Genomic DNA, 13,149 nt, shown 5'->3' on the forward strand with positions numbered 1-13,149 from the left:
TATCCTGGTAAAATAAAGGTTAAATAAAAATAATCCAAAATAAAAAATACTTCTATGTTTTTACTTTCCAATATATGCTTTTTAATCATGTCACACAATGTATGGCCCCTACATTTGTATCATGATCATCAGGTGAGCATCGTGAGCATTTACAACCCAGAGTCAAATTCCTTGTATGTGTAAACACACCTAGCAAATAAAGCTGATTCTGATTCTGAGGCCTTTGGTGGAAAATAGAGGAAGAGGACATCCTAGCTCCTTGCATGTGGCGCTATCTTGTGGAAAAGAGGTGCAATAGCTGGCTCCGGCACTCATACTGTATGTGTGTGTAAGGTTAGCCTCGCTCAGACCCAGTCTCAAGTCTGTTAAAGGCTCTAAGATGCTTTCTTGCAGGATTACCTCGTATTCAGATGGATCCCCATCAACTTAGAAGATTGCTGGTGTGCCTCACTTCAAGACCGGTCAACTGGGCTAATACTCTGTCAGTCCCATACAGATGGTTGCACAAACAATGAAGCAGACTTCACACTATGATTCTGTCAGCACCATGGATGTTGAAGGGACTTCTTACAGCTTTTTTAAAACAATAGACATCTTCTTGCCTCTCTTCAATTAATGATAGATTCATTGAGAGCACAACTCCCATTAGTGTCGGATGAGTTTCTTACTGAAGCTGCGAATCTGCTTTTGTGCACTCTGGACTTCCCTGGTTCTTACCTCCTCAGACGCTGGATCACCTGGGCCACCTCTTGCTTCCAGTAAACCCGGCTGGTTTCTCACCTGCTTCCTCAGTCAAACACCAGTCTGCTTGCTCTCCTGCGCATATCTGCACACAAGTTTAAAACATCCATCCATTTTCCAAACCGCTTTGGGGTCGCGGGGGTTGCTGGTGCCTATCTCCAGCGTTCACTGGGCGAGAGGCGGGGTACCCCCTGGACAGGTCGCCAGTCTGTCACAGGGCAACACAGAAAGACAGACAGGACAAACAACCATTCACACACACACCTAAGGACAATTTGGAGAAGCCAATTAACCTAACAGTCATGTTTTTGGACTGTGGGAGGAAGCCGGAGTACCCGGACAGAACCCACACATGCACATATCTTAGGAAACCCCAACCACCTCAATACAGTCTTCCTGTGGAACCTGGATTTCCCACAGTGAGATCTGTAAGCCAGTAAACACCCTCCATATATTCACCGTCATCATACTTGGCTGCCTTCAAGCAGTCTTAACATCTTTATTCTCCTTCCTCAAAAGCAACCTAAAATCATTGTCGACCTTAACTATATGGGTGCCTTAACAATGGATTGTAAATTACATGTGTACATGAGAACAATTTCTTGTTTGCTTTCGGCATTCGGTTCTGAAAACAAAGCTCAGCCATGATAGTTCTCTTCTCCTGGCCTGTCGGTTAAGGTACACTGCAAAAATGGATCTAAAAATAAGTAAAATGTCCTAAAGTTAGTGTATTTGTCCTTGATTTGAGCAGGTAAATATGATTATTTGCCAATAGAATGAGTATTTTGACCCCTAATATAAGATACATATTGGACATCCTGCACTTGAAATAAGATTATGGAGATGAGTTGTTCCTAATTTAAGTGCAAAAATCTTGTTCCATTGGCAAATCATCTTATTTACCTGCTCAAATCAAGGACAAATACACAAATTTTAAGAACATTTTACTTATTTTAAGTTCCGTTTTTGCAGTGCAGACCTCCATATCTTGGTAGCTTTGCAGCTGGACTACCCTCTTTCCATTTCCAGATAATGGCCTGAACAGACTTCTGTGAGATTTTCAAAGCTTGAGGCAGTGGTATAACCTAACCCTGCTTCAAACTTCTCCACAGCTTTAGCCTGACCTGTCTGATGTGTAACCTGTTTGTCGCTGTGCTGTTTATTCAGCTCGGTTTACGCTGAGATTAAATCACGCACGGGTGGACTATATGTACCAGTTAGGTGACTTAGAAGGCAACTGGGTCCACAAGATTTTGTTTGAGGGTATCAGAGTAAAGGGGGGGGGCGAACTGAAATGGACTCCACTCTTTAACTTTCGTCAAAACACATTGAAGTTTCTGGTTTTACCATGAGAAAACGTGGAAAAGTTAAAGCCCTGTATATTCTACAATATGGACTGGAAAAATAATTTTTATAGAAAGCCTCCATGAAATGAGATGAACCAGCTCTCCTCAACCCGAACCTGCGGATGAAAAAACCTAAAACAGGGAATGTGGTGAAGAGATGAAAGTAAGTAGACACCTCAGCATGGAGCTGTGAACCTGCTTGATGACGCTTGCTTTCCTTTTGCCACTAGATGGCAGCCTATTTCTATGTTTAAAAACATGTCAGGTTTCAGGTACAGCCTGTTTGACCAGCCCAAAGGTTTAGATCATTTGCGCAACCAGGAGTTTATTTTATGAATCAATGTTTCTAAAAAAAAAAATGTATCTTAAAAATTTCCCAAGCAATTTCACTGGAGTGCAGATGATCTTGCCTCATCCCAGGGCTGGGAATTGTGAAATATCAGGGAACCGTCGAACATGCCTCCCTAGTGGTATCTTCACAATCTCCTCCATGTTAATGTGGCTGAGAGAGCTGAATTACTGCTTGTCGGTGCGGTACTGTAATGTGGTGAGCAAGAGGGTCCTGCAGAGGACGGTGAGGGGAACAGAGAAGGAGACGAGTGTAGCCAAACTTTCAGTCCATGCTCTGTTTCAAAGATGCTGAAGAAATGGGGTTCTGGACGTTCTCAGAGACGTCTCACCCACTCTACATGTGAATGGCTCTCAACAGGCATACAGTACCACAACGTCTAAAGCTAAAGTTCAGACTCCGACACAGTTTTCTCCATCAAGCTGAACTGATGTTAATATCATGCACCAAACAACATTTTACTTGTTATTCTATAATTTCTGGGGTTTGTTTAATCCTTTGTCTTTTCTATTATCTATCTTGGCTTCTTAAGGCCATGACCTCCAGCGTGGTCTGGGGTGGTTCGGTACTTAGCGTGAAGCATCCAGGATGAGAACCAGCTCCTCTAAATCTGAGGTATTGTCCTCCGCTGGAAAAAGGGGTAGGCTACTGCCCAGAGGTTGGTAGAGCAGCCAAAAGTTGTACTTTAGTAAGAGTAGCACTACTTCAACACATTTTTACTCAAGTAAGAGTAAAAAGTTGTCAGCCAAGAAATTACTGAAGAGTAAAAAAGTATTCGGTAAGTAGGCTACTCGAGTACTGAATAACCAATCATAACAATTGATCATTTAATATTTAAAAATGTTGTAATTAGGCAGACTAAAGAATGAAGTTATGTACAAATTCTGGTATTTTAAAGACAAAATATATACTAAAGATACTAAAGACAAAATAAACTCTTTTCTAAATCTTTTTTTCCCAACATAAAATTTCAAAACAATACTTACAGCAGTTAATGTACGGTACATACAGTATGGTAGAACAGTGCAAAGTACTTCCAATTACAATATCCACTATTTACTGTACATTCATTTGACCTCAAAATGGCTCAATGAGCTCAGCAGATAGAAAATAACATTAAAATAGCAAAGCTTTTGCACAAATAAGAAGTCTGACTTTAACATGAACGCTAGGTTTTTGTCTCTCTAGTGCATTTTTGGTTAAAACAAGTATGGTCTTTATTCGTGAAGTTACTCACAGTAGGTGGAGTAGACAGAAATTTTATTTTAATTAAAATTTTTCAATACTTGATTCATATTATTACTCAAATAAAAGTAAAAAGTACAGTGCAGTAAAGCTACTCCTAAGAGTAAATTTTTCTCAATAAGTTATTCAAGTAAATGTAATGAGTTACTACCCACCTCTGGTACTGCCCCTTCTGGGTCAAAGGTCAGTCTCTGTCTCGAATGGAGGAGTTTAAATACCTTGGTCTCGTGTTTGTGAGTAATGGTAGGATGGAAGGAGAGAATAACAGGTGGATTAGTAATTCTGAAGTAATGTTGGCGCAGCTGCAGAGCTGAAAGCAAAGCTCTTATTTTTCCGGTCCATCTATGTTACAACCCTCACCCAAGGTCATGAGGTATAGATAAGGACCGAAAGCATGAGTGCCAAGATATGGCCGGTTAGCTCAGCTGGTCAGAGCGTGGTGCTAATAACGCCAAGGTCATGGGTTCAAGCCCCATACTGGCCAATTTAATGTATGTTGTTTCAAAGTTATCAACAAGGCAAGTGCATCATACTGGAAGTAAACATTTAGTGCAGACCTGTTCTTTGGGGAGGTTGTGGTTAGAGCAGTGTGCTTGCATTCAGAGAAGGATGCAAGTACCCGGTTTGATCCCCAGTGCCAGCAGTCTGGCTCCCTGAGCAAGACCCTTAACCCCGGGCACTGCACATGGCAGCCCACTGTTCCCCTAGGAGATGGGTTAAAAGCAGAGAACAACTTTCTTTGCTTTGTACTTGTGACAGTGGAATTGAGTTAAATTCTATTCTATAATCAACAAAAATGAGCTTCCTCCAGAGAGTGGCCAGGCTCAGCTTTAGAGATCAGTGAAGAGCTGCTGCTTCTCCACATCGAAAGGAGTCAGTTGAAGTAGCCTCGTGAGACCATCCTGATCTCGCGAGCTTTCAAGGTTTCACTCACAGATCAGTCTGGCTACTTTCCGTTAAAGAAAATTTGGAGCAGTTCACCAAACGAACGTCCAGTCAGCGTTGGCTTTGAGGCGGGTTGAGGTGTGACGCAACGAGAAGCGCGACAGTTCAGTCTAAAGAACATGGCGGCTTCAGCCGATGAAACTAGCGTTAGCGTGGCTATCAACCAAGTTTTATCGGAATTACAGAGTATTTCTTCACTGAAAGAAGAGCAAAACACTGCTCTGGAGGCTTTTCTCAGAGGAAAAGATGTTTTTGCTCTTCTCCCGACTGGTTTCGACAAGAGCTTGTGGTTGTGTTTTCGTCGTCGCTGTTAGTACGTCATATGCTTCGTTGATCTGATTGGTTTATTTGGCCCGTCTATCACCAACATAGGCCAATCAGCTAACCAGTATTTTCGCCCCTTCCCAAAATTACTTCAACGGAAGGTTTCCAGATGGATATGCGGAGCAAATACATCTGGCGGAGTCAGGTTACAGTTGAAGTGGTTTGGACATCGGATCAGGATACCCCCCTGGGCACCTCCCTTTAGAGGTTTTCCAGGGACGTCACACTGGGGGGGGAGACCCAGAACTTGTTGGATGGATTTTATACACCTTGGGATCCCCCAGAATGAGCTTGAGGATGTCGCTGGGGAGAGAGATGTCTGGGTTTCCCTCCTGGACCCGTTGCCCTCTCTACATAATCTCATATAAGCGGATAACGATGGATGGAAATTATTGAGAGAAGTATTGTATTGATCCAACATCCACACTTTGTTGTGTACTGTTTAGAGTGCAATGAAATGACACTACATCGGTTTGTTTTCATTTGAAATCACAAAGAAAAAAAGAACTTGAAAAGTTGGCAGCACTCCATCACAATTTCTGCCTTATTTCAACCTGACATCACAGGACCATCACCACAAAACGTTAGAAATAATTTTTTTTTTTTAGAAAGACTCATTGGTTTCCCTGCAAAAGAAGGCATATCTCATGTCACAACCACAAACATGTGTCATTGTTTTTCCATGGCGTTTAACACGATACACCAACAAAAAGTAGTGCATGACTATGGAGCTAAAGGGAAATGTTTTATGGTTTTCTACTTTTATATTAATAAAAATTGGAACCGTTTGATGTGGGTCTTTTGCAGTCCCCTTTACGCTGGATCAATACCACTAAATAAAATCAAGTTTAACCAATTGCCTTCAGGGGTAAATGGAGTCTGAATGCGTTTTGGTGTAAATGCAGAATTTCTGTGAATTCCAGTCACTCTTTTAACTTTACCTTTAGTCTATAGAGGAAAAAAAATATGATAAATCAAAACTCCAGCTACATAGTGACAAAATCCCTCAGCTTCACTGTAATGTGAAGAGAAAAAGGAATCAAACATCTTGTGGTTCAGAGGAGATGGGGTTTAAGGCATTCGGTTGGGTCTCTCACAGTTTTCTCCTCAACCTCGAGTTGCGCTGGTGTCGCTTAAAGCAGAGTGACGTCTTTTTTTACGTCATCTCAGGGAAGATGATGTTACGTAAATTCCCGTGTGGGAGTTCATCTTTGTTAAAATCAACTTGGTATGTGTTAGATATGATGTTAACTATCTTACACAACTCAGGGCTCATATATTATTCATTGAGCAACTCATTCTGCATATTCTGAAGTTAAACTGAGCGGTCTCGGAGAGAGTGTGCTGGATTCCCACAAAACTGCAAGATTTCCACTCTGCTGTGAAAAGAAAGCGTGTCATTTTACCAATGCATGATAATCATACTACATAAGATATTGGTTTAATGTTATGAATATAACAGACTAAAAAATATTTCACAATGCTCTCTTTAACAAGTGATGTAGAGATTGTGCTGAAGCGTTTGGACAGTATCCCTTATGTATATTTTGCTTTAAAAGCTCTCTAGCGGGCTGATAAGGATAACTACTTTGTTATTTCAATTTTTTCTTGTTTTAAATGTGAACACAAGGCCATTATTTCAACACTTGCTTGTGACTTTTACATCACTTAATTAACTACGTAGGGGCGGCAGCTTTCCTACACATTCGTTAACTAAACAGTTTATACATTCCCAGATTGAAATTTAATTCATGGCAGATTATTTAATTTTTTTTTTTCAGATTTTTTTCTTTGGTCAGATTTTAAATGTCGGTAACCTCAATAAAGATGGACTGAATGGATGGATGCAATGAGGTAGGTTATACATTTTACTATTTTACCATACTCTATTTACTTTATCAGACTTATCCAGAAACAGAAAGCGCTGTATAGGAGCCCCATGTATGAGTCTACTTTAAAAAAAAAATAATAATAAAACGGGGCTGTCAGACAACCATATTAGCACCTTGAAAAAGGCTGATAATTTGCAACAACGATGCATAAAAACAGAGGTAATGTCTATATATCAGATGAAAAGTCATTGGCCCGGTTTCCATTTCCATGCTAATGACAAAACTGAATGCAAAAAGGGAGAAAACTTCCCTGTGCGCCTTAGATGAACCTCTGTGGCCTCTGATGTGTTGCAGCTGACCTGCACACGCGATACAGTGGGACAGCCTCCCATGGCCGTAAACATTGAGAGTAAACAGGGTAAAGACAAAACTCTCACCAAATTACCAATAAATATGAATAATCCCTGCGAATTAATTTAAATCATATGAAGAGTTTCAAAGATGAAATCAGTCAATTTTACAAAGTGTGCAATCCCTTTGAAATTATCCACATTTTGTCACATCAGAACAATAATTTTTCATGTATCCTAGGGGGATTTTACGTGATAGACTAAAACAAAGAACCGGAACGAGCTTCATTGCCAAGTAGCATTTCACACGAACAAGGAATTTGCTTCGGTGATAAGGTGCTACACATTGACAAACCTGCAGTTGACATAAGAAAATATAGAGATATATGATGTGGAATAAACAAAACAAATGCAAGTTGTACAAGAACAACAGAATAGACTAGAACAACAACTATTTGCAGAGGAAGTAGCAGAATATTACAAAGAGAAAGGAAATATTTGCATGGTTTTAAAAAATGTAACCAAAAAAAAGTATTTACTCTAATAGCCCAAAACAAAATCCTGTGAAACCAATTACTTCCTGCAGTGAATCCTCCTTTGTTCTTTAAACTCCAGCTGCTGTGTGGAGTTTGCTGGAGAGAACATTGGAGAACAACCAGCATCATGAAGACCGAGGAACATGGCAGACAGGTCTAGAAAAAAGCTCTGGGTAAGTTTAAAGCATGTTTAGGTCTTTAAACAATAGTCAAAGCTTTGATAAAAATCCAATAGAGCACAGTTTAATCCATCATCTGAAAACGGAAAATGTGCAACCACTAACAAAGACATGACTGTCCATATAAACTAAAGCGATGCAGGTGTCTCAGGAAAGAAGGGGAGGAAGGTGCTCTGGTTAAATGTGACCACACCGCATGTACCCGTGTGAAACACGGTGGTGGCAGCATCATGCTCAGGGTATGCTTTTCCTCAGCAGGGACATGAAAGCAGCTGGACAATCCTAGAAAAAAAAGGCTCCAAAGGACTTAAAACCAGGGCGTAGGGTCTCCATCCAGCAGGACAGCAGATAGACCCAACCACTCAATCTGTACACACCACACACTACTGGAATCAACTCACTAATTCTGAAGGGAAAGTAGGGCCATCAGAACCAAAATGGACAAAACACTAATCGGCTCAAGCTTAAAATCTGCATTTCTAGATCCACATTTAGTTCAACACCAATTACCAGAATCAAAACTGAATATCTGCGTGTATATTTGGACGGAAAGATCCTCCGTCTCTTGTACAAAGACTTTTTAAAATCACAACCAGTGATTGCTTTCCATCTGACTCCCCCCCCCCCCCCCCGCCTCCCCAACTGAAATATTCATACAAGAGAACAGATGGCACCCTTTGCTCTTGCTTCCTTTTCTCGTCCCGTATACACTTCTATCTCGCGAGTGAGCCGTTTGTGCGCCGCGCCACGCGCGTGTAAAAACCTCTCCTCGTGCGACTTGGAAGTGCCTGCAGACCCTTTTCTGCTATACATCCTCAAATTACCGCTGAGCAAGGACTTTTCACACTGCGCTCTTTAAATGGGCTTCTTTCAGCTTCAAAGACAGCAGTGTCTGGCTTTTATATTAGTCTTTCATCTTTTTTTTTTTTTAAAGAAATCTCCATACTGCTCTTAATTTGTCAATCTTTATTGGAGTTTTGCCAGCCGGCGCTGCAATATTATGAGTCAGGCGGTAATAGCTTTAGAATTATGAATTCACTTTAGTCACACAAACACCACCCCGAACATCTCCCTAATTGATCTCATCTGAATTCACTTTTAGGCGTCAGCTAAATGGTGGGGACCGGAGCAGTCCTCGCTCGTTAATGAACACGTAATCAGACCAGTTCAGGCTTTTTAAAGATCAATGATTAATGCTGAATAAACTAGAGTTCACACTGCTTCATAAAAATCTTTTTTTTTTCTTTTTTAAAGAGGAAACTTAATGGGTAATCGTGCATTATAAGAGGAGCACTCAAACCGCAGAGAGGATTTGGGTGAAATGACAAATATTAATAACCCTTTTTTTGGAAATTTCAATCGAGTTGCAGATCAGACGAGGCAGCAGGAGCTTTATGCTTAAGAGCTGGATGTCAAAGTGATGTTTTTCTGTCTTTTCTCACCTTTAAGGCATTAACTGGGTACATGCTCAAAGCTGTGGTTCCACACCTGCGTTCTGGTATCCCTGGGTGGATTCATGAAAACAAAGGGACACAAATTAGAGGGAGTGGGGGAGGGGTGGGGTCGTTCATTATTTTCAACAACATCTGTCTAAAACGGTTAAACACGACTCACTGGATCTGATGTGTCTGTGTGAAAAGCGCTGCATGCATTTCCATGCGGCCTTACTATAAAGGGAACGGAGGTGAGGTGCAACATGCGGATGTCATATTGTATTAGTCAGAGGAAAATGGCATATTAGACATGCACCGATGGGTCACAGACTGGTGAAAAATCCTTCTTTCATGCAAGGTAATTAACCTATGATAAGAAAGATTTCAGAAATGATATCTGACATAAAACGTTGCTTCGAAGATGTTGGAAAACACGTTTAATATTAATCCCACAACGCATCCCTTCCGACATGTGACTCACATTAATTGTTGGTGCTGCATTTTTCTCGTAGAGAGATATAAAACAAACCCAAACTGATACGCATCCATAAGATGCAGACTTGCAGGGTCACGCAAAACGGATGCATCTACAGCCGCAAGAGATTCAGGGTGTCTCTACTAGCTTTGCAGATCTGGATACTGAAATTATTCACCACCTCTTCTGTGCAAAAGAGCTTACGTTTAGTCATATAGACCAAAAAGGGTTTGTGAACATGAGTTATTAAAATGATCAAAAAAGTTGCCAGAAATTTTTATTTAGAGTTTAGGCCTGGAGTCTGATTGGGCTACTCCAACAAATGATTTTTGGTTTGCTTTCACCCATTTCCTTGTTGTTGTAGTTATATCTTCACCTTGAAGATGAACTTTTGTCCCAGTCTCAAGTATTTACTATGAGCCCAGTCTCTCTGTCCCAGATGAAGACCAGCGTCCCCACAGCATAATGCTGCCACCATGCTTGCTTGGTTTCAAAAATGGCTTTCTGCTTGACACTCGACACCTCTACCTCTCTTTCCACAAAGGCCACATTTTAGGAGTGGAAGTGATTCTCCAACCTGAGCTGTGGACTTCTGCAGCTCCTCCAGAGTCACTGTGTGTTTCTCAGCTGCTTCAGGTTGCTGCTCTGCTTCTGCAGCTTCTTAGTTTAGATGGACAGCCATGTTTTGGTAGGGCAGCAGCTGTACTCTGCTCTTCCCCTCTTCAGATGATGGATTGAACAGCACTTTAGAATCTGTGATATTACTTCTCCACTAGTTTATCCCTCACCTGTCTGTGTTCGTTGGTTTATTATGAAGCCATTTATTCTGTTATGTGTAACTCCTGCACAGATTGGCTGAGTCTGAGATTTCCAGATTCCTATTGGAAAAGAGAATTTTTATCTCAACGAGGCTTTCCCTGAATAAAAGTCATAGTAATTATAAAAAAAAAAAAAAAAAAAGGCTACACACAGTTGGACTCCTTTTAAACAAAGGCGACTCCTAAAAGTGGTTTGTTGCAACGGACTTTATTTAAAAGTATCCACTATGCAGGCCACAATTTTAAGATTTTTATTCGTAGATTTTTTTAAAACCATGTATCATTTTCCTCGTGCATTAATGACCTATTAAATAAACTCCTAAAATTGAAGTTAGATGAGTACAATGTGAAAAATGTGGAAAGGTCATAAGAGTGTGAATACTTTTGCAAAGTGATGTACACGTTTGTCATCAAATTAAAGCCAAGATTTGTTAACATACAGTAGGCACTTACAATCCTACAGCTGTATCTACATAAAATTCTCAACAGGCGACACAGAAATGACAAAAAAGATAAGGGAAAGTAAAAAACAAAAACTCCAAACAATTTAAAAACTGCTTTGCACTAAAGAAAGCATTTATAGGATGCTTCCTACTGTCCTCTTACACAACTGGTAGTTATCCTCTCCAGAAGGTAATATTATAAGCCATTTTAAGTTCAGGTCAAACGCTAATGTTTGTTGTCAGCGTGAGTAGGAAGCAAATCGGAGGCAAAAATGGTTGCCGTTAAATTAGATTTTCACTGAGGTGCTTGCAGTGGGGATGATTTGTCGGTTTACATGCTGATCAACAATGCAGAGCATGCAGCGTGTCCTCACTGAGAGGAGTCATGCTGTAATTATCCCGGCTAATGTTTGCAGTAAATGTTGGGTTTGGAAATACAAAGTTTTTACTTAGCGCTGTCGAGAAACGACGCTAGGGTGGAATATCAAGGTCAAAATAAATGATTGAATCTTATTTTTAGTCACAATGCACCAAGAAATTGTCTGGTTTTACACTTCAATGGCCCTAATTGGAGATTGTGGTTGAGTGAAGAAGAGCCAGTTAGTTATTTCTAGAATCAGTGCGGGATTTAAAGTGAGGAAAGAGGAAAGGGAAACAATTTTACAACAGAAGATTTGCTATGTTTATCGTTTTTAGGAGCCCAGTTTTGTCTGTGATGGGACATACAGGATTGGGAAAAATGGGCAGTGTTTAGGAAATCTCACAGTAAAGACAAGGGTCAACAAATTCAAAAAACACATACTGGCCTTTACAAGTGTTAATAACCGTGCTTATTGTTAGGTTCTTTAATAGAAATAAATTCGTTTTTTTCCCTTCTTACTATTCTTTTCACTCAATTGTTTTACTACAAAAACATAAATAAAATGTAAAATGATTTTAGAGTAAGCAGAAAATGTTAAATTACTCACCCTGTGTTTTTATTACTATTTAAGTTTAACTACTCCAGGAAGACCTATTTGAAATGGCAATATCAATACATGTAACATTTTGCCAGAAAACAAGAAGTCTCTCTTGGACCAGCGACCTAAGGATTTCCATTTATTCACTACAGTCCTCGGCTTAACAGACAGACAATACAGTCAATTACGAATGCTCACCATTTCTGTTGCCCTGGGCTGGGTCGGTTGCCTGCATCTGATGTAAGCAGAAGCCCTTAGTCGGGAGACCCACCCAGTATCATCCATAGCCTTCTGGCTTTTGAAGTGTTGGTTAGACATTTTCTATAATGACAGATGAGGTATTTTGTTCATGTTGCATTTATATAAAGTCAACACAACAAGTATGCAAAACAATAGATTACAAAGACATGGACGCAACATAATACGTACCACCCATTCTAACAGTCAGGGCTTGATATCGGCACTAAATAACAAATCCCAGGGACAGTTTGTGTTTGTGTTGTGTTTTATAGATATTATTGGGCATATAACATCAATAGAAATTATATTTATATATATATATATATATATATATATATATATATATATATATATATATATATATATATATATATATATGGCTGGAGATAGGCACCAGCACCCCTCGCGACCCCATGAGGGACAAGTGTGACGGAAAATGTATTTATATATATATATATATATATATATATATATATATATATATATATATATATATATATATATATATATATATATATATATATATATATATATATATATATATATATATATATATGCCTTGGTCTTTACCTATAAAATACAATTTTTTTAAATATTTTTTACTTCTGGGTGAACATGTTAGCAACGCGTGTTCAGTTGTATTTTGTGAGATGGTAATGCATTGTAGATTGTATGAATATGAAGCTTAGGGCAAGGGACAGTTTGTCAGCTCGACTGCTGCCGCTTAGTAAGGATGCCTTTTTAATTGTTTAAATTGAAACAACGGAATATTCAGCAATACAGGTAACACTCATTACAACAGCACACCAACGATGCGCCCTGGATTCGGGTCATGGACAGAAGATTGACTTCGCCCTGTGATTGGCTGCCAAATTGTTGACTAGTCCCTGTGATAGGCTATTAAATTATTGACCCGCTCATCTGATTGGCAACT

The 13,149-nt window shown here is 39.8% G+C and overlaps 1 non-coding gene across 1 annotated transcript; it reads left to right on the forward strand.

Moving 5' to 3' along the window:
• The first annotated feature begins 4,091 nt into the window (after window positions 1–4,091).
• Window positions 4,092–4,165, forward strand: trnai-aau. Its single transcript has one exon. It is a non-coding gene; the product is annotated as a tRNA-Ile (tRNA).
• The last annotated feature ends 8,984 nt before the right edge of the window (window positions 4,166–13,149 follow it).

The sequence above is a fragment of the Fundulus heteroclitus genome, unplaced genomic scaffold (genome assembly GCF_011125445.2).
Source record: "Fundulus heteroclitus isolate FHET01 unplaced genomic scaffold, MU-UCD_Fhet_4.1 scaffold_437, whole genome shotgun sequence".
Taxonomy (NCBI): Eukaryota; Metazoa; Chordata; class Actinopteri; order Cyprinodontiformes; family Fundulidae; genus Fundulus; species Fundulus heteroclitus.